This window comes from Coregonus clupeaformis, unplaced genomic scaffold, assembly GCF_020615455.1.
Source record: "Coregonus clupeaformis isolate EN_2021a unplaced genomic scaffold, ASM2061545v1 scaf2333, whole genome shotgun sequence".
In the NCBI taxonomy this organism is placed as follows: Eukaryota; Metazoa; Chordata; class Actinopteri; order Salmoniformes; family Salmonidae; genus Coregonus; species Coregonus clupeaformis.
Window position 1 is genome coordinate 22,501 of NW_025535787.1, and position 22,331 is coordinate 44,831.

General features: G+C 47.4%; 1 pseudogene; it reads right to left on the reverse strand.

Moving 5' to 3' along the window:
- Window positions 1-21,952, reverse strand: part of LOC121562055 — a 38,120-nt pseudogene extending 16,168 nt beyond the window's left edge.
- Between the last annotated feature and the right edge of the window lie 379 nt (window positions 21,953-22,331).

Genomic DNA, 22,331 nt, shown 5'->3' on the forward strand with positions numbered 1-22,331 from the left:
TAAGTGAACAGATGAGGCTTTAATAAAGAGGTTGGAGACTGATATCACCATTAAACCCACGTTAACCAAACATTCACCCCCTATGACCCCATGTTAACCCCGTTGTAACCTCTAACCTCCTACCTGCACTTGGTCCACCCCTCCCCCAGGGCAACCCACAGGTGTCTTTCCTCGGCCGTCCCAGCTGAGTGCAGGAAGTCTATAGCCGCTCTGGTCAACAGAGGAACCACCACACTCTTAGCCAGCTCTGTCCCTCCAGAGGTCTGAATCACCTGAAGGAGACAAGAAGAGGTTAACACCATTACCCTAACCCTCACCCCTAACTACACTGGCTTGCCAAAGTATTCACCCACTTTGGCATTTTTCCTATTTTGTTGACTTATAACCTGGAATTAAAATGATTTTTTTTGGGGGGGTTGTATCATTTGATTTACACAACATGCCTACAACTTTGAAGATGCAAAAAAAAAAATTTGGTGAGACAAACAACAAATAAGACAAAAAAACAGAAAACTTGAGCGTGCATAACTATTCACCCCCCCAAAGTCAATACTTTGTAGAGCCACCTTTTGCAGCAATTACAGCTGCAAGTCTCTTGGGGTATGTCTCTATAAGTTGGCACATCTAGCCACTGGGATTTTTGCCCATTCTTCAAGGCAAAACTGCTCCAGCTCCTTCAAGTTGGATGGGTTCCGCTGGTGTACAGCAATCTTTAAGTCATACCACAGATTCTCAATTGGATTGAGGTCTGGGCTTTGACTAGGCCATTCCAAGACATTTCAATGTTTCCCCCTTAAACCACTGAGTGTTGCTTTATCAGTATGCTTAGGGTCATTGTCCTGCTGGAAGGTGAACCTCCGTCCCAGTCTCAAATCTCTGGAAGAATGAAACAGGTTTCCCTCAAGAATTTCCCTGTATTTAGCGCCATCCATCATTCCTTCAATTCTGACTAGTTTCCCAGTCCCTGCCGATGAAAAACATCCCCACAGCATGATGCTGCCACCACCATGCTTCACTGTGGGAATGGTGTTCTCTGGGTGATGAGAGGTGTTGGGTTTGGTGTCTTTGTTGCCTCTCTGATTAATGCCCTCCTTGCCTGGTCCGTGAGTTTAGGTGGGCGGCCCTCTCTTGGCAGGTTTGTTGTGGTGCCATATTCTTCCCATTTTATTATAATGGATTTAATGGTGCTCCGTGTGATGTTCAAAGTTTCTGATATGTTTTTATAACCCAACCCTGATCTGTACTTCTCCACAACTTTGTCCCTGACCTGTTTGGAGAGCTTCTTGGTCTTCATGGTGCCGCTTGCTTGGTGGTGCCCATTGCTTAGTGGTGTTGCAGACTCTGGGGCCTTTCAGAACAGGTGTATATATACTGAGATCATGTGACAGATCATGTGACACTTAGATTGCACACAGGTGGACTTTATTTGACTAATTATGTGACTTCTGAAAGTAATTGGTTGCACCATATTTTATTTAGTGGCTTTAGAGCAAAGGGGGTGAATACATATGCACGCACCAATTTTCCGTTATTTTATTTTTTTTGAAACAAGTGCTTTTTTTCATTTCACTTCACCAATTTGGACTATTTTGTGTATGTCCATTACATGAAATCCAAATAAAAATCAATTTAAATTACAGGTTGTAATGCATCAAAATAGGAAAAACGCTGTCACGGATTCTGCCGAGGCTGCTCCTCCTCCTTGCTCGGGCAGGCTTCGGCGTTCGTCGTCCCCGGAGTACTAGCTGCTGCCGATCGATGTTTCGGTGTTTGTCTTGTTTAGTCTGTATTGTTTACACCTGTTCCCCATTATGTTTGATTGTATGCCCTATATTTACCCCTGTCTCTCATTTGGATTTTGTGTGTGATTGTTTCTTTGTGGCGTGTGTCGTTGGTGAGCGGGTTAGTTCCTCCCTGTGTGGAGGTTTTCTGGTTCGTGTTCTTTGCATTCTGAGTAAAGTATGTTTCAGAGAGTTCTGTGTCCTGCGCCTGACTTCTTCCACCGCATTTCACTGACATTCGTGACAAACGCCAAGGGGGATGAATCCTTTAGCAAGTCAGTGTACTAGGCTCTTAGCCAGCTCAGTACCACCAGGTCTGGATGAAATGGGGGGAATCTGGCTTAACCATACTTAACAGAGTAGAGCAGTCTGTCTCTCACCATCCTGAGTGGTGTGAACAGGAAGTGGACCAGGTCATCAGCGCTGGGGTTCTGGATGTGGGACTTCAACTTCCCCTGGAGGAGAGACAAGGGAAAGTCATACAAACATTTGTTTTGAATAAAACAATGTTAGATCTATATATTAAATAACATCATTCATCTTTGGTGTCTCACCAGCAGGTTGAAGGCATGTTTGAACTTCTGGAAACAGTCAACAAACTGCTCCTGAGTGGGAGGCTTGGCTCGCAGTGTTAGTACTCCCTCTGGTGGACAGAGAGACATGACAGGGAACATACAGTATTACAGTAGCATAGTCACAATCTACTTAAGGGAACAGTAACAAGGTCATGGACTGTAGAATCAAAATCAGGACCAGGCCAGGTGGACTACAAACTAGGGTCTAAAGAACTACAGCACCCACCTCCGGGTCCCTTCTTCTTGTTCTTTTTAGATTTCTTCCTCTTGGAGAGCTCGTTGAAGGACTCGGCTGCTTTCTGCAGTTTGTTCACGAAGAACTCAATGTCGTCCAGAATGTGGTTGAGGATTTGCTGCAAGAGAAGACAGTAGTGTTTAAAAGACACACAGCCACAGACAGACTTACTTAGTTACTCACTAAATGAAGTCATGTCATGTCATGTAGGTGTGATTGATGTCCAACAGTCGCTGCCAGGCTCAACATTAGCTGTGTTGTTGCTGACTGGAGATGCTGCTATAGTTAATTAGTGTGAAACACTATGACTTTCCGTTGCTTCAGCAATCGCTGTTTATCTCTTCTCCGTCTATTTTCCAAGCTTGGCAAAAATATTTAAAAGAACAGCGTGGGAGAGGAGGGTAGTGCATCGTACCGTATCATGTTCTGCATTTACTTTGGAAGGACTTTCATTCTGTAATGATTAACTGCTGAACAGACTACTGATCTCCAGCTCCTAATAGTGGTGTGTCCTTGTTGTTAATACAGCCATGTTCTATTGGTTAGTATTAAAAGCACCTATATATGTCTGAAACTGTCATCCACGCTAGTTGCCACTCATGTCAGCTGAACATGGCATCTCATCTTCACCTGAAGACCTGACTCCAGATCAGCCTGTAGGTGAAACTACCCATCAGTCTGCAGTATTGAATAAACAAACAGGTAGTTTCTTTCCTCCAGCGATACTGGATCTGTTAAACACATTCCTGGACGCACACGGACACTGCTGATACTCTGCTGACACTCTACTGACGGACGCACAGAGAGAGAGGTAGAAAGACAGACGGACGGACAGACGGACGGACGGACGGACGGACGGACGGACAGACAGACAGACAGACAGACAGACAGACAGACAGACAGACAGACAGACAGACAGACAGACAGACAGACAGACAGACAGACAGACAGACAGACAGACAGACAGACAGACAGACAGACAGACAGACAGACAGACGGTATCAGTATGTGGTATCTGGACGGACGGACTGAGAGAGAGGTAGACAGACAGACAGACAGACAGACAGACAGACAGACAGACAGACAGTATCAGTATGTGGAATCTGGACGGACGGACAGTGGGAAATACTCACCACGTCTCGGTCCACTATGGCAGCCATCATCTCTGGAGGTTCATCCCGGTCATAATATTGACACTGTTTATCATCTGATAGAAACAGGCGGAGAGTTAGGAGGGGGGGAGAGAAGGGGGAGGGGGAGAATAGGGAGGAGGGGAGAAGGGGGAGGGGGAGAATAGGGAGGAGGGGGGGGGGAGAAGGGGAGGGAATTAGAATAGTGCTATGAGCTTATTCTCCAATTTGCCGAATACAACAGGTGTGTAGACCGTGAAATGCTACTTACAGGCAATTGCTGAATTTTTTATTAAAGTAAGAGGAAAATATTTGCTAAAAAATAATATACAAAAATAAACAATTATAAAGTAAGAAAAAAAGTAACCCAATAAAATAACAATAACAAGACAGGGGTACTGGTACTGAGTCAATGTGCAGGGGTACTGGTACTGAGTCAATGTGCAGGGGTACTGGTACTGAGTCAATGGGCTGGGGTACTGGTACTGAGTCAATGGGCTGGGGTACTGGTACTGAGTCAATGGGCTGGGGTACTGGTACTGAGTCAATGGGCTGGGGTACTGGTACTGAGTCAATGTGCAGGGGTACGGGTTAGTCCAGGTAATAACAAGGCTATTTACAGGGGTACTGGTACTGAGTCAATGTGCAGGGGTACGGGTTAGTCCAGGTAATAACGAGGCTATTTACAGGGGTACTGGTACTGAGTCAATGTGCAGGGGTACGGGTTAGTCCAGGTAATAACAAGGCTATTTACAGGGGTACTGGTACTGAGTCAATGTGCAGGGGTACGGGTTAGTCCAGGTAATTGAGGTAATACACTACATTACCAAAAGTATGTGGACACCTGCTCGTCCAACATCTCATTCCAAAATCATGGGCATTAATATGGAGTTAGTCCCCCCTTTGCTGCTATAACAGCCTCCACTCTTCTGGGAAGGCTTTCCACTAGATGTTGGAACATTGCTGTGGGGACTTGCTTCCATTCAGCCACAAGAGCATTAGTGAGGTCGGGCACTGATGTTGGACGATTAGGCCTGGCTCGCGGTCGACGTTCCAATTCATCCCAAAGGTGTTCGATGGGGTTGAGGTCAGGGCTCTGTGCAGGCCAGTCAAGTTCTTCCACACCGATCTCGACACAACATTTCTGTATGGACCTCGCTTTGTGCACGGGGGCATTGTCATGCTGAAACAGGAAAGGACCTTCCCCAAACAGTTGCCACAAAGTTGGATGCACAGAATCGTCTAGAATGTCATTGTATGCTGTAGTGTTAAGATTTCCCTTCACTGGAACTAAGGGCCTAGCCCGAACCATGAAAAATAGCCCCAGACCATTATTCCTCCTCCACCAAACTTTACAGTTGGCACTATGCATTGGGGCAGGTAGCGTTCTCCTGGCATCCGCCAAACCCAGATTTGTCCGTCGGACTGCCATATGGTGAAGTTTTATCACTCCAGAGAACGCGTTTCCACTGCTCCAGAGTCCAATGGCGGCGAACTTTACACCACTGATCTTAGGCTTGTGTGCGACTGCTTGGCCATGGAAAACCATTTTATGAAGATCCTGGCGAACAGTTCTTGTGCTGACGTTGTTTCCAGAGGCAGTTTGGAACTCGGTACTGAGTGCTGCAACCGAGGACAGACGATTTTTACGCGCTACGCGCTTCAGCACTCAGCGGTCCCATCCTGTGAGCGTGTGTGGCCTACCACTTCGCCGCTGAGCTGTTGTTGCTCCTAGACGTTTCCACTTCACAATAACAGCACTTACAGTTGACCGGGGCAGCTCTAGCAGGGCAGAAATGTGATGAACTGACTTGTTGGAAAGGTGGCATCCTATGACGGTGCCACGTTAAAAGTAACTGAGCTCTTCAGTAAGGCCATTCATGTTTGTCTATGGAGATTGCATGGCTGTGTGTTCGATGTTATACACCTGTCAGCAACGGGTGTGGCTGAAATAGCAGAATCCACTAATTTTAAGGGGTGTCCACATACTGCTGTATATATAGTGTATGTACATGTAGGTAGGGGTAAAGTGACTAGGCATAGATAATAAACAGTGTAAAAAAGGGGATCAAAGCAGATAGTCCTGGCAGCCATTTTGATTAACTGTTTAGCAGTCTAGTGGCTTGAGGGTAGAAGCTGTTAAGGAGCCTTTTGGACCTAGACTTGGCGCTCCGGTACCGCTTGCCGTGCGGTAGCAGAGAGAACAGTCTATGACTAGGGTGGCTGGAGTCTTTGGCAATTTTTAGGGCCTTCCTCTGACACCGCCTGGTATAGAGGTCCTGGATGGCAGGAAGCTTGGCCCCAGTGATGTACTGGGCCGTACGCACTACCCTCTGTAGCGCCTTGCGATCTACAGTAATATCCTCGCTTCCTCCCTGGTGAATAAAGAAATACTTTCTATGTTTCCTTTACTTGATTAGATATTTAACAGATCGATGGAAAACTATTCTCTTGGAGTCAAATAAATCATTTTCCTGTGTCGTTTAGTTCCACTATATTTCCAGTTCAGTGTGTTTTAGTTCTGTATCAGGTATAAAGGACTGGAGTCATTCAGTGTGTTTTAGTTCTGTATCAGGTATAAAGGACTGGAGTCATTCAGTGTGTTTTAGTTCTGTATCAGGTATAAAGGGACTGGAGTCATTCAGTGTGTTTTAGTTCTGTATCAGGTATAAAGGACTGGAGTCATTCAGTGTGTTTTAGTTCTGTATCAGGTATAAAGGACTGGAGTCATTCAGTGTGTTTTAGTTCTGTATCAGGTATAAAGGACTGGAGTCATTCAGTGTGTTTTAGTTCTGTATCAGGTATAAAGGACTGGAGTCATTCAGTGTGTTTTAGTTCTGTATCAGGTATAAAGGACTGGAGTCATTCAGTGTGTTTTAGTTCTGTATCAGGTATAAAGGACTGGAGTCATTCAGTGTGTTTTAGTTCTGCATCAGGTATAAAGGACTGGAGTCATTCAGTGTGTTTTAGTTCTGTATCAGGTATAAAGGACTGGAGTCATTCAGTGTGTTTTAGTTCTGTATCAGGTATAAAGGACTGGAGTCATTCAGTGTGTTTTAGTTCTGTATCAGGTATAAAGGACTGGAGTCATTCAGTGTGTTTTAGTTCTGTATCAGGTATAAAGGACTGGAGTCATTCAGTGTGTTTTAGTTCTGTATCAGGTATAAAGGACTGGAGTCATTCAGTGTGTTTTAGTTCTGTATCAGGTATAAAGGACTGGAGTCATTCAGTGTGTTTTAGTTCTGTATCAGGTATAAAGGACTGGAGTCATTCAGTGTGTTTTAGTTCTGTATCAGGTATAAAGGACTGGAGTCATTCAGTGTGTTTTAGTTCTGTATCAGGTATAAAGGACTGGAGTCATTCAGTGTGTTTTAGTTCTGTATCAGGTATAAAGGACTGGAGTCATTCAGTGTGTTTTAGTTCTGTATCAGGTATAAAGGACTGGAGTCATTCAGTGTGTTTTAGTTCTGTATCAGGTATAAAGGACTGGAGTCATTCAGTGTGTTTTAGTTCTGTATCAGGTATAAAGGACTGGAGTCATTCAGTGTGTTTTAGTTCTGTATCAGGTATAAAGGACTGGAGTTATTCAGTGTGTTTTAGTTCTGTATCAGGTATAAAGGACTGGAGTCATTCAGTGTGTTTTAGTTCTGTATCAGGTATAAAGGACTGGAGTCATTCAGTGTGTTTTAGTTCTGTATCAGGTATAAAGGACTGGAGTCATTCAGTGTGTTTTAGTTCTGTATCAGGTATAAAGGACTGGAGTCATTCAGTGTGTTTTAGTTCTGTATCAGGTATAAAGGACTGGAGTCATTCAGTGTGTTTTAGTTCTGTATCAGGTATAAAGGACTGGAGTCATTCAGTGTGTTTTAGTTCTGTATCAGGTATAAAGGACTGGAGTCATTCTGCCTCATAGTAATAATTATTTGCCATTAACTAGTAGGCTACAGTTTAACCTGTAGTTGTTGGCTCTCTTCAAAAGTAAAAGATCGTCTTCCTGCTTAAGTTCCGAAATGTAATTTTCCTCTTTACCTTGTAAAGGTTTTTTCTAAGATAGTGATTTATTTGTCTTTATCTTTCAAATGTTTGCACTCACTAACTGTAAGTCGCTCTGGATAAGAGTGTCTGCTAAATGACTACAATTTAAAATGTAATTTCTAAATCAGATTTCACTTTAGCAGAGTATGAGATTATCATCCCCCTAATGTACCCCCTTTAAATGCATCCCAAATGATAAAGGGGGTCGGCTTTTCTTTGTCCTCTATGTCTACATTTGGAATGGTAAAGGTTTATCTTTTTTCGTTGTAATACATTTGGTGTCCAGAAGAGGCGCTCTGTTCCTTCTCTATGACCCTTCTGAAGTGATACTGAAACAGCCAATGGTTGTGCTGTACTCTGCGTTAGTACGATCAGACATCTCAAGTAGCTCTCAGGATCCACTAACTCTCTGTGTAAAGCCCTATAGAGACCCTTAGTGGTTCAGTCTCACTTTAAACAGCACCTGATTTAACCCCTAAAACATCACTCACATTTACAGCTCTTTCTCTCAACTACAATGCTGTTACAGTCCATTCATGGTGACATCTCATTTACTCTGTAATCCTGCTTCATAGAAGGAAGAACCTTTTAGACTCAGTAAGTCCCAGTAACTTACAGTCCTGCTGCTCCGTGGCCCAGGCCGACCAGGCCGCCACACGACTCTTCACGTCCACCTGGGTGAGGGTGGCGGGGGGCTCGGGGGCGGGCGCCGCGGGGGGCGGGGGGATGACCCCATCACTCTTCAGAATCACCCTATAGGAGTATGGGAGGAGGAGACAGAGGCAGAACAGACAATCAGACACAGACCAGACACAGATACAATTCTCAGATACAAACAGAACCCCATGAATTGTACAGAACTGATACAGACATAGCCATGGAATGGAAACCAGCCAATCACAACAACTATTTTAACAACTACAGAAATCCATACCAACCACAGTTTAATCACAAAACCTTCAGAATCAGAATCCATTTTAACAGAGCTCTATAAAGTAACAGAACCCATTCTAACAGCTCTATAAAGTAACAGAACCCATTCAAACAGCTCTATAAAGTAACAGAACCCATTCTAACAGCTCTATAAAGTAACAGAACCCATTCTAACAGCTCTATAAAGTAACAGAACCCATTCAAACAGCTCTATAAAGTAACAGAACCCATTCAAACAGAGCTCTATTAAGTAACAGAACCCATTCTAACAGCTCTATAAAGTAACAGAACCCATTCTAACAGAGCTCTATAAAGTAACAGAATCCATTCTAATAGAGCTCTATAAAGTAACAGAACTCATTCTAACAGCTCTATAAAGTAACAGAACCCATTCTAACAGAGCTCTATAAAGTAACAGAACCCATTCTAACAGAGCTCTATAAAGTAACATAACCCATTCTAACAGCTCTATAAAGTAACAGAACCCATTCTAACAGCTCTATAAGGTAACAGAACCCATTCTAACAGAGCTCTATAAAGTAACAGAACCCATTCTAACAGCTCTATAAAGTAACAGAACCCATTCAAACAGCTCTATAAAGTAACAGAACCCATTCAAACAGAGCTCTATAAAGTAACAGACCCATTCTAGTCAGAGATGACAGGTGGGTTAAAGGTGTTTTACCGTAGTGTTTCTGGTCTCTTCTTCACCTTGCCTCCCTTGTGATCGATCATGGCACTCTCTATATCAGCTTGGATCAGGTTGGCCTGGAGGAGACAGACAGACAGACAGACAGACAGACAGACAGACAGACAGACAGGGAGAGAACACATCACTAACCCTAACCCTCTATATCAGCCTGGATCAGGCTGGCCTGGAGGAGACAGACAGACAGACAGACAGACAGGGAGAGAACACGTCACTAACCCTAACCCTCTATATCAACCTGGATCAGGCTGGCCTGGAGGAGACAGACAGACAGACAGACAGACAGACAGACAGACAGACAGACAGACAGACAGACTGTGTGTGTACCTTGATGTTGTCACACTGGAACAGGTGCAGGTCTGGTTTGCCCTGGCCCGGCTCCTTACACACCAGAGCCAAGATGGAGTCGTAGCTGCAGGATGACATCACTGCCTGGCAGTGCATGATGGTCCCCATGGGGAAGTTCTCCAACTCATTCTGAAACAATAACCAGCAGGTCAGTTAACCATCTTAACAACTGTCCTGAGGCCAGCCCTAACAAACAGGTCAGTTAACGGAACCAGCTTAAAAACGGTCCTGAGGCCAGCCCTAACAAACAGGTCAGTTAACGGAACAAGCTTAAAAACTGTCCTGAGGCCAGCCCTAACAAACAGGTCAGTTAACGGAACCAGCTTAAAAACTGTCCTGAGGCCAGCCTCTGAATATTCAGGTCATTAAGGAAGTTATGGAGTCACTGTGAACTTGTGGTGTAAAAAGTTCCCAGAGGAAAGTTAAATACAGGTTGTCACTTTAAACAGAACAGTGTAACTATGGGACCCGACAGCCCTTTGGTTCTCACTTAATTCTCATCTAATCAAATACTAAATCCCTGCACACAATCAAATGCTTAAAACACTGATCAAAACGTTCCTTCTTAAAGGCTCTGCATGGTCAATCCACTGTCTGCATTAGTGATACTAACCTGTACCACCGAACATTGACTTGGTACCGGTACCCCCTGTATATAGCCTCGGTAATGTTATTTTATTGTGTTACTTTTGAATGTATTTTTTGCTTTAGTAATTTAGTAAATATTTTCTTAACTATATTTTCTTAAAACTGCATTGTTGGTTAAGGGCTTGTAAGTAAGCATTTCACTGTAAGGTCTACACCCTGTTGTATTCGGCGCATGTGGCAAATAACATTTTATTTTATTTGACACAGACTCTGCAGTGGCTGTTCAGCATTACAGTGATACAGACTCTGCAGTGGCTGTTCAGCATTACAGTGATACAGCCTCTGCAGTGGCTGTTCAGCATTACAGTGATACAGACTCTGCAGTGGCTGTTCAGCATTACAGTGATACAGACTCTGCAGTGGCTGTTCAGCATTACAGTGATACAGCCTCTGCAGTGGCTGTTCAGCATTACAGTGATACAGACTCTGCAGTGGCTGTTCAGCATTACAGTGATACAGACTCTGCAGTGGCTGTTCAGCATTACAGTGATACAGACTCTGCAGTGGCTGTTCAGCATTACAGTGATACAGACTCTGCAGTGGCTGTTCAGCATTACAGTGATACAGACTCTGCAGTGGCTGTTCAGCATTACAGTGATACTGACTCTGCAGTGGCTGTTCAGCATTACAGTGATACAGACTCTGCAGTGGCTGTTCAGCATTACAGTGATACAGACTCTGCAGTGGCTGTTCAGCATTACAGTGACACAGACTCTGCAGTGGCTGTTCAGCATTACAGTGATACTGACTCTGCAGTGGCTGTTCAGCATTACAGTGATACAGACTCTGCAGTGGCTGTTCAGCATTACAGTGATACTGACTCTGCAGTGGCTGTTCAGCATTACAGTGATACTGACTCTGCAGTGGCTGTTCAGCATTACAGTGATACAGACTCTGCAGTGGCTGTTCAGCATTACAGTGATACTGACTCTGCAGTGGCTGTTCAGCATTACAGTGATACAGACTCTGCAGTGGCTGTTCAGCATTACAGTGATACAGCCTCTGCAGTGGCTGTTCAGCATTACAGTGATACAGACTCTGCAGTGGCTGTTCAGCATTACAGTGATACAGACTCTGCAGTGGCTGTTCAGCATTACAGTGATACAGACTCTGCAGTGGCTGTTCAGCATTACAGTGATACAGACTCTGCAGTGGCTGTTCAGCATTACAGTGATACAGCCTCTGCAGTGGCTGTTCAGCATTACAGTGATACAGACTCTGCAGTGGCTGTTCAGCATTACAGTGATACAGACTCTGCAGTGGCTGTTCAGCATTACAGTGATACAGACTCTGCAGTGGCTGTTCAGCATTACAGTGATACAGACTCTGCAGTGGCTGTTCAGCATTACAGTGATACAGACTCTGCAGTGGCTGTTCAGCATTACAGTGATACTGACTCTGCAGTGGCTGTTCAGCATTACAGTGATACAGACTCTGCAGTGGCTGTTCAGCATTACAGTGATACTGACTCTGCAGTGGCTGTTCAGCATTACAGTGATACAGACTCTGCAGTGGCTGTTCAGCATTACAGTGATACAGACTCTGCAGTGGCTGTTCAGCATTACAGTGATACAGACTCTGCAGTGGCTGTTCAGCATTACAGTGATACTGACTCTGCAGTGGCTGTTCAGCATTACAGTGATACAGACTCTGCAGTGGCTGTTCAGCATTACAGTGATACTGACTCTGCAGTGGCTGTTCAGCATTACAGTGATACTGACTCTGCAGTGGCTGTTCAGCATTACAGTGATACTGACTTCTGCAGTGGCTGTTCAGCATTACAGTGATACTGACTCTGCAGTGGCTGTTCAGCATTACAGTGATACAGACTCTGCAGTGGCTGTTCAGCATTACAGTGATACTGACTCTGCAGTGGCTGTTCAGCATTACAGTGATACAGACTCTGCAGTGGCTGTTCAGCATTACAGTGATACAGACTCTGCAGTGGCACCACACCTTCCATACAGCACCTCAGACCACATTTTCGGATCAAGCATAAATAGGCTTTTAGAGAGCCACTAGCCACATGACGTTCAGTAATTCCATGATCTGATATCCCTGGTCTACCCACTAGGTCCCATTCTACCCCTGTCCAGTGTGCCAGAGCTGGGTCCTTGAGATGGCATGCTACTCCTGTCCAGTGTGCCAGAGCTGGTTCCTTGAGATGCCATGCTACTCCTACCCCTGTCCAGTGTGCCAGAGCTGGGTCCTTGAGATGCCATGCTACTCCTGCCCCTGTCCAGTGTGCCAGAGCTGGGTCCTTGAGATGCCATGCTACTCCTACCCCTGTCCAGTGTGTCAGAGCTGGGTCCTTGAGATGCCATGCTACTCCTACCCCTGTCCAGTGTGCCAGAGCTGGGTCCTTGAGATGCCATGCTACTCCTACCCCCTGTCCAGTGTGTCAGAGCTGGGTCCTTGAGATGCCATGCTACCCCTGTCCAGTGTGCCAGAGCTGGGTCCTTGAGATGCCATGCTACTCCTACCCCTGTCCAGTGTGCCAGAGCTGGGTCCTTGAGATGCCATGCTACTCCTACCCCTGTCCAGTATGCCAGAGCTGGGTCCTTGAGATGCCATGCTACCCCTGTCCAGTGTGTCAGAGCTGGGTCCTTGAGATGCCATGCTACTCCTACCCCTGTCCAGTGTGTCAGAGCTGGGTCCTTGAGATGCCATGCTACTCCTACCCCTGTCCAGTGTGTCAGAGCTGGGTCCTTGAGATGCCATGCTACCCCTGCCCAGTGTGCCAGAGCTGGGTCCTTGAGATGACATGCTACCCCTGTCCAGTGTGTCAGAGCTGGGTCCTTGAGATGCCATGCTACCCCTGTCCAGTGTGTCAGAGCTGGGTCCTTGAGATGCCATGCTACTCCTACCCCTGTCCAGTGTGCCAGAGCTGGGTCCATGAGATGCCATGCTACTCCTACCCCTGTCCAGTGTGTCAGAGCTGGGTCCTTGAGATGGCATGCTACCCCTGTCCAGTGTGCCAGAGCTGGGTCCTTGAGATGCCATGCTACTCCTACCCCTGTCCAGTGTGCCAGAGCTGGGTCCTTGAGATGCCATGCTACTCCTACCCCTGTCCAGTGTGTCAGAGCTGGGTCCTTGAGATGCCATGCTACTCCTACCCCTGTCCAGTGTGTCAGAGCTGGGTCCTTGAGATGGCATGCTACCCCTGTCCAGTGTGCCAGAGCTGGGTCCTTGAGATGCCATGCTACCCCTGTCCAGTGTGTCAGAGCTGGGTCCTTGAGATGCCATGCTACTCCTACCCCTGTCCAGTGTGTCAGAGCTGGGTCCTTGAGATGCCATGCTACTCCTGCCCCTGTCCAGTGTGCCAGAGCTGGGTCCTTGAGATGCCATGCTACTCCTACCCCTATCCAGTGTGTCAGAGCTGGGTCCTTGAGATGCCATGCTACTCCTGCCCCTGTCCAGTGTGCCAGAGCTGGGTCCTTGAGATGCCATGCTACCCCTACCCCTGTCCAGTGTGTCAGAGCTGGGTCCTTGAGATGGCCTGCTACCCCTGTCCAGTGTGCCAGAGCTGGGTCCTTGAGATGGCATGCTACTCCTGTCCAGTGTGCCAGAGCTGGGTCCTTGAGATGCCATGCTACTCCTACCCCTGTCCAGTGTGCCAGAGCTGGGTCCTTGAGATGCCATGCTACTCCTACCCCTGTCCAGTGTGCCAGAGCTGGGTCCTTGAGATGCCATGCTACTCCTACCCCTGTCCAGTGTGTCAGAGCTGGGTCCTTGAGATGCCATGCTACTCCTACCCCTGTCCAGTGTGTCAGAGCTGGGTCCTTGAGATGCCATGCTACTCCTACCCCTGTCCAGTGTGTGTCAGAGCTGGGTCCTTGAGATGCCATGCTACCCCTGTCCAGTGTGCCAGAGCTGGGTCCTTGAGATGGCCTGCTACCCCTGTCCAGTGTGCCAGAGCTGGGTCCTTGAGATGCCATGCTACCCCTGTCCAGTGTGCCAGAGCTGGGTCCTTGAGATGCCATGCTACCCCTGTCCAGTGTGCCAGAGCTGGGTCCTTGAGATGCCATGCTACTCCTGCCCCTGTCCAGTGTGCCAGAGCTGGGTCCTTGAGATGCCATGCTACTCCTACCCCTGTCCAGTGTGTCAGAGCTGGGTCCTTGAGATGCCATGCTACTCCTACCCCTGTCCAGTGTGTCAGAGCTGGGTCCTTGAGATGCCATGCTACTCCTACCCCCTGTCCAGTGTGCCAGAGCTGGGTCCTTGAGATGCCATGCTACCCCCTGTCCAGTGTGCCAGAGCTGGGTCCTTGAGATGCCATGCTACTCCTGCTCACCCACCTTGGTCTCTGGGTCGATGAGGCTGACTGTCTTCTCCTCCACTTGTAGCAGCATGTCCTGGGTCCATACCTAATATCAACACAATATCAATACATTCTATCTGTAAAGCAGCATGTCCTGGGTCCACACCTAATATCAACACAATATCAATACATTCTATCTGTAAAGCAGCATGTCCTGGGTCCATACCTAATATCAACACAATATCAATACATTCTATCTGTAAAGCAGCATGTCCTGGGTCCATACCTAATATCAACACAATATCAATACATTCTATCTGTAAAGCAGCATGTCCTGGGTCCATACCTAATATCAACACAATATCAATACATTCTATCTGTAAAGCAGCATGTCCTGGGTCCATACCTAATATCAACACAATATCAATACATTCTATCTGTAAAGCAGCATGTCCTGGGTCCATACCTAATATCAACACAATATCAATACATTCTATCTGTAAAGCAGCATGTCCTGGGTCCATACCTAATATCAACACAATATCAATACATTCTATCTGTAAAGCAGCATGTCCTGGGTCCATACCTAATATCAACACAATATCAATACATTCTATCTGTAAAGCAGCATGTCCTGGGTCCACACCTAATATCAACACAATATCAATACATTCTATCTGTAAAGCAGCATGTCCTGGGTCCATACCTAATATCAACACAATATCAATACATTCTATCTGTAAAGCAGCATGTCCTGGGTCCATACCTAATATCAACACAATATCAATACATTCTATCTGTAAAGCAGCATGTCCTGGGTCCATACCTAATATCAACACAATATCAATACATTCTATCTGTAAAGCAGCATGTCCTGGGTCCATACCTAATATCAACACAATATCAATACATTCTATCTGTAAAGCAGCATGTCCTGGGTCCATACCTAATATCAACACAATATCAATACATTCTATCTGTAAAGCAGCATGTCCTGGGTCCATACCTAATATCAACACAATATCAATACATTCTATCTGTAAAGCAGCATGTCCTGGGTCCATACCTAATATCAACACAATATCAATACATTCTATCTGTAAAGCAGCATGTCCTGGGTCCATACCTAATATCAACACAATATCAATACATTCTATCTGTAAAGCAGCACCGTTCATGCTGCTACTACTATTACTACTACTGCTACTACTACTACCACCACTACTACTACTACCAATACTACTACTACTACTACTACTACTATTACTACTACTACTACTACTACTACTACTACTACTACTACTACCACACCACCACTACCACTACTACTACCACTACTACTACCACTACTACTACTACTACTACTGCCACTACTACTACTAATAATAATAATAATAATAATAATAATAATAATGATAATAATGTGTCCTGTGCCTCACCTTTCCCTTGGCATCCAGCAGGCGGAGCTTCCTGATTCCATCCTCAATGGTGATCATGGCTTCCTTCCTGTCCAGAACAAACGTGGTCAGGTGCTGAGGGGAGAGAGGAGAGGGTTTGGGACATGGAGGGGACAGGAGAGAGAGGAGAGGGTTTGGGACACAGGGGGGACAGGAGAGAGAGGAGAGGGTTTGGGACACAGAGGGGACAGGAGAGAGAGGAGAGGGTTTGGGACACAGGGGGGACAGGAGAGAGAGGAGAGGGTTTGGGACATGGAGGGGACAGGAGAGAGAGGAGAGGGTTTGGGACACAGAGGGGACAGGAGAGAGAAGAGGAGAGGGTTTGGGACATAGGTTAGTAATAATCTCTCCCTTACCACTAACACACTGTGTCTGTACAGTAGCAGTCTTACCTCCACATGGTACTGTGAAGTGTTGGTCATGCTGTTGATGCTGTTTTTGGTGTAGTTCTTCCGTTGTTCTGGAGAACGACAGGACACAGTCAGCAGCAAAACAAACAGTATAACATCTAGACAGAACTCCAGTCATATCATAGCATGCCTGGCTAGGTTTACATGGTTTCCTGGGGACGTTGTCGGGAGTTTCACACAAACACAAACACTCCAAAGGGGACAAAGGTCAAAGTAGAATCTCTATCTGTCTCGGTACGGTAACAATGATGCAGCCAGTTGGATGACAACATCTACCTGTAGGCCAACTATTTACCTGATGCAATAGAACCAGTTGGATAACATCAATCTGATTAGTGATAAATGGTATTATCAAAGCAATAAAATAATAATAAATATTTGTATTGAACTTCAGCAACTGATTGTAAAGCTCAACAATAGAATCAGGACCAGAGTCCATCAGGGATAACTACAGTACCATTAAGTATGGTACATGTTAGGAATCATCATCAGGGATAACTACAGTACCATGAAGTATGGTACATGTTAGGAATCATCATCAGGGATAACTACAGTACCATGAAGTATGGTACATGTTAGGAATCATCATCAGGGATAACTACAGTACCATGAAGTATGGTACATGTTAGGAATCACCATCAGGGATAACTACAGTACCATGAAGTATGGTACATGTTAGGAATCATCATCAGGGGATAACTACAGTACCATAAAGTATGGTACATGTTAGGAATCACCATCAGGGATAACTACAGTACCATGAAGTATGGTACATGTTAGGAATCATCATCAGGGATAACTACAGTACCATGAAGTATGGTACATGTTAGGAATCATCATCAGGGATAACTACAGTACCATGAAGTATGGTACATGTTAGGAATCATCATCAGGGGATAACTACAGTACCATGAAGTATGGTACATGTTAGGAATCACCATCAGGGATAACTACAGTACCATGAAGTATGGTACATGTTAGGAATCATCATCAGGGATAACTACAGTACCATGAAGTATGGTACATGTTAGGAATCATCATCAGGGATAACTACAGTACCATGAGTATGGTACATGTTAGGAATCATCATCAGGGGATAACTACAGTACCATGAAGTATGGTACATGTTAGGAATCATCATCAGGGATAACTACAGTACCATGAAGTATGGTACATGTTAGGAATCATCATCAGGGATAACTACAGTACCATGAAGTATGGTACATGTTAGGAATCATCATCAGGGGATAACTACAGTACCATGAAGTATGGTACATGTTAGGAATCATCATCAGGGATAACTACAGTACCATGAAGTATGGTACATGTTAGGAATCACCATCAGGGATAACTACAGTACCATGAAGTATGGTACATGTTAGGAATCACCATCAGGGATAACTACAGTACCATGAAGTATGGTACATGTTAGGAATCATCATCAGGGGTAACTACAGTACCATGAAGTATGGTACATGTTAGGAATCATCATCAGGGATAACTACAGTACCATGAAGTATGGTACATGTTAGGAATCATCATCAGGGATAACTACAGTACCATGAAGTATGGTACATGTTAGGAATCATCATCAGGGGATAACTACAGTACCATGAAGTATGGTACATGTTAGGAATCATCATCAGGGATAACTACAGTACCATGAAGTATGGTACATGTTAGGAATCACCATCAGGGATAACTACAGTACCATGAAGTATGGTACATGTTAGGAATCACCATCAGGGATAACTACAGTACCATGAAGTATGGTACATGTTAGGAATCATCATCAGGGGTAACTACAGTACCATGAAGTATGGTACATGTTAGGAATCATCATCAGGGATAACTACAGTACCATGAAGTATGGTACATGTTAGGAATCATCATCATCTGTAGCTAATGTTGTTGTCAGACATGTCAGTCACCTTAAACACTGAGCTGCTGAACACAATAATTACAGATGATGTCATGCTACACACTGTACTGGGAGGAGATGGGTCTGGGAGTAGGGTGGTGAGGCTGAGGGTGGGGGTGGGGGTGGGGGGGGCTGGTATCAGGGTGGGGGTGGGGGTGGGGGGCTGGTATCAGGGTGATGGGTGGGGGCTGGTATCAGGGTGTGGATGACAGTGGGCTGGTATCAGGGTGAGGGTGTGGATGACAGTGGGCTGGTATCAGGGTGAGGGTGTGGATGACAGTGGGCTGGTATCAGGGTGAGGGTGTGGATGACAGTGGGCTGGTATCAGGGTGAGGGTGTGGATGACAGTGGGCTGGTATCAGGGTGAGGTGTGGATGACAGTGGGCTGGTATTCAGGGTGAGGGTGTGGATGACAGTGGGCTGGTATCAGGGTGGGGGTGGGGGTGGGGGGCTGGTATCAGGGTGGGGGGTGTGGGTGGGGGCTGGTATCAGGGTGGGGGGGTGGGGTGGGGGGCTGGTATCAGGGTGGGGGTGGGGGTGGGGGCTGGTATCAGGGTGGGGGTGTGGGTGGGGGCTGGTATCAGGGTGGGGGGTGGGGGTGGGGGGCTGGTATCAGGGTGGGGGGTGTGGGTGGGGGGCTGGTATCAGGGTGGGGGTGTGGATGACAGTGGGCTGGTATCAGGGTGAAGGTGAGGATGACAGTGGGCTGGTATCAGGGTGAGGGTGAGGATGACAGTGGGCTGGTATCAGGGTGAGGGTGTGGATGACAGTGGGCTGGTATCAGGGTGAAGGTGTGGATGACAGTGGGCTGGTATCAGGGTGAAGGTGAGGATGACAGTGGGCTGGTATCAGGGTGAGGGGTGTGGATGACAGTGGGCTGGTATCAGGGTGAAGGTGTGGATGACAGTGGGCTGGTATCAGGGTGAGGGTGTGGATGACAGTGGGCTGGTATCAGGGTGAGGGTGTGGATGACAGTGGGCTGGTATCAGGGTGAGGGTGTGGATGACATGGGCTGGTATCAGGGTGAAGGTGTGGATGACAGTGGGCTGGTATCAGGGTGAGGGTGTGATGACAGTGGGCTGGTATCAGGGTGAGGGTGTGGATGACAGTGGGCTGGTATCAGGGTGAGGGAGTGGATGACAGTGGGCTGGTATGAGGGTGAGGGTGTGGATGACAGTGGGCTGGTATCAGGGTGAGGGTGTGGATGACAGTGGGCTGGTATCAGGGTGAGGGTGTGGATGACAGTGGGCTGGTATCAGGGTGAGGGTGTGGATGACAGTGGGCTGGTATCAGGGTGAAGGTGTGGATGACAGTGGGCTGGTATTCAGGGTGAGGGTGTGGATGACAGTGGGCTGGTATCAGGGTGAGGGTGTGGATGACAGTGGGCTGGTATCAGGGTGAGGGTGTGGATGACAGTGGGCTGGTATCAGGGTGAGGTGTGGATGACAGTGGGCTGGTATCAGGGTGAGGGGTGTGGATGACAGTGGGCTGGTATTCAGGGTGAGGGTGTGGATGACAGTGGGCTGGTATCAGGGTGGGGGTGGGGGTGGGGGCTGGTATCAGGGTGGGGGGTGGGGGGTGGGGGCTGGTATCAGGGTGGGGGGTGGGGGTGGGGGGCTGGTATCAGGGTGAAGGTGAGGATGACAGTGGGCTGGTATCAGGGTGAGGGTGAGGATGACAGTGGGCTGGTATCAGGGTGAGGGTGTGGATGACAGTGGGCTGGTATCAGGGTGAAGGTGTGGATGACAGTGGGCTGGTATCAGGGTGAGGGTGTGGATGACAGTGGGGCTGGTATCAGGGTGAGGGGTGTGGATGACAGTGGGCTGGTATCAGGGTGAGGGTGTGGATGACAGTGGGCTGGTATCAGGGTGAAGGTGTGGATGACAGTGGGCTGGTATCAGGGTGAGGGTGTGGATGACAGTGGGCTGGTATCAGGGTGAGGGTGTGGATGACAGTGGGCTGGTATCAGGGTGAGGGAGTGGATGACAGTGGGCTGGTATGAGGGTGAGGGTGTGGATGACAGTGGGCTGGTATCAGGGTGAGGGTGTGGATGACAGTGGGCTGGTATCAGGGTGAGGGTGTGGATGACAGTGGGCTGGTATCAGGGTGAGGGTGTGGATGACAGTGGGCTGGTATCAGGGTGAAGGTGTGGATGACAGTGGGCTGGTATTCAGGGTGAGGGGTGGATGACAGTGGGCTGGTATCAGGGTGAGGGTGTGGATGACAGTGGGCTGGTATCAGGGGTGAGGGGTGTGGATGACAGTGGGCTGGTATCAGGGTGAGGGTGTGGATGACAGTGGGCTGGTATCAGGGTGAGGGTGTGGATGACAGTGGGCTGGGTATTCCAGGGTGAGGGTGTGGATGACAGTGGGCTGGTATTCAGGGTGAGGGTGGATGACAGTGGGCTGGTATCAGGGGTGAGGGTGTGGATGACAGTGGGCTGGTATCAGGGTGAGGGTGTGGATGACAGTGGGCTGGTATCAGGGTGAGGATGACAGTGGGCTGGTATTCAGGGTGAGGGAGTGGATGACAGTGGGCTGGTATCAGGGTGAGGGTGTGGATGACAGTGGGCTGGTATCAGGGTGAGGGTGTGGATGACAGTGGGCTGGTATCAGGGTGAGGGTGTGGATGACGGTGGGGCTGGTATCAGGGTGAGGGTGTGGATGACAGTGGGCTGGTATCAGGGTGAGGGTGTGGATGACAGTGGGCTGGTATCAGGGTGAGGGAGTGGATGACAGTGGGCTGGTATCAGGGTGAGGGTGTGGATGACAGTGGGCTGGTATCAGGGTGAGGGTGTGGATGACAGTGGGCTGGTATCAGGGTGAGGGTGTGGATGACAGTGGGCTGGTATCAGGGTGAGGATGACAGTGGGCTGGTATCAGGGTGTGGATGACAGTGGGCTGGTATCAGGGTGAGGGTGTGGATGACAGTGGGCTGGTATCAGGGTGAGGGTGTGGATGACAGTGGGCTGGTATCAGGGTGAGGGTGTGGATGACAGTGGGCTGGTATCAGGGTGAAGGTGGATGACAGTGGGCTGGTATCAGGGTGAGGGTGTGGATGACAGTGGGCTGGTATCAGGGTGAGGGTGTGGATGACAGTGGGCTGGTATCAGGGTGAGGGTGTGGATGACAGTGGGCTGGTATCAGGGTGAAGGTGTGGATGACAGTGGGCTGGTATCAGGGTGAGGTTGGATGACAGTGGGCTGGTATCAGGGTGTGGATGACAGTGGGCTGGTATCAGGGGTGAGGGGTGTGGATGACAGTGGGCTGGTATCAGGGTGAGGGTGTGGATGACAGGGCTGGTATCAGGGTGAGGGAGTGGATGACAGTGGGCTGGTATCAAGGTGAGGGTTGAATAAGATGGGGGATCTCAAGGATAAGTGGAGTTACATAAGGAGACAACATGCTGATTCAACAAAACTTACTGAATCCTTGAGTAAGGAATTTGTGATTCCATTTGTCCGACGGGAGTTTAAAGTAACCTAGGGTTACACAATGCAAAGTGCTGTGTTACTGACAATCAGGATATGTGTATGTCACCCAATCAGGATATGTGTATGTCACCCAATCAGGATATGTGTATGTCACCCAATCAGGATATGTGTATGTCACCCAATCAGGATATGTGTATGTCACCCAATCAGGATATGTGTATGTCACCCAATCAGGATATGTGTATGTACTGTATATTGGATTCATGTGCTTTATGTGGTTATGAGCATGTCACATGACATAGAGAGATGTTAATGCATATGAAAATATAGCTAAGGACTACAGACTAATAGTAGTAGGGGTTATTGGGGAGTGGAGCTAAGGACTACAGACTACTAGTAGTAGGGGTTATTGGGGAGTGGAGCTAAGGACTACAGACTACTAGTAGTAGGGTTAT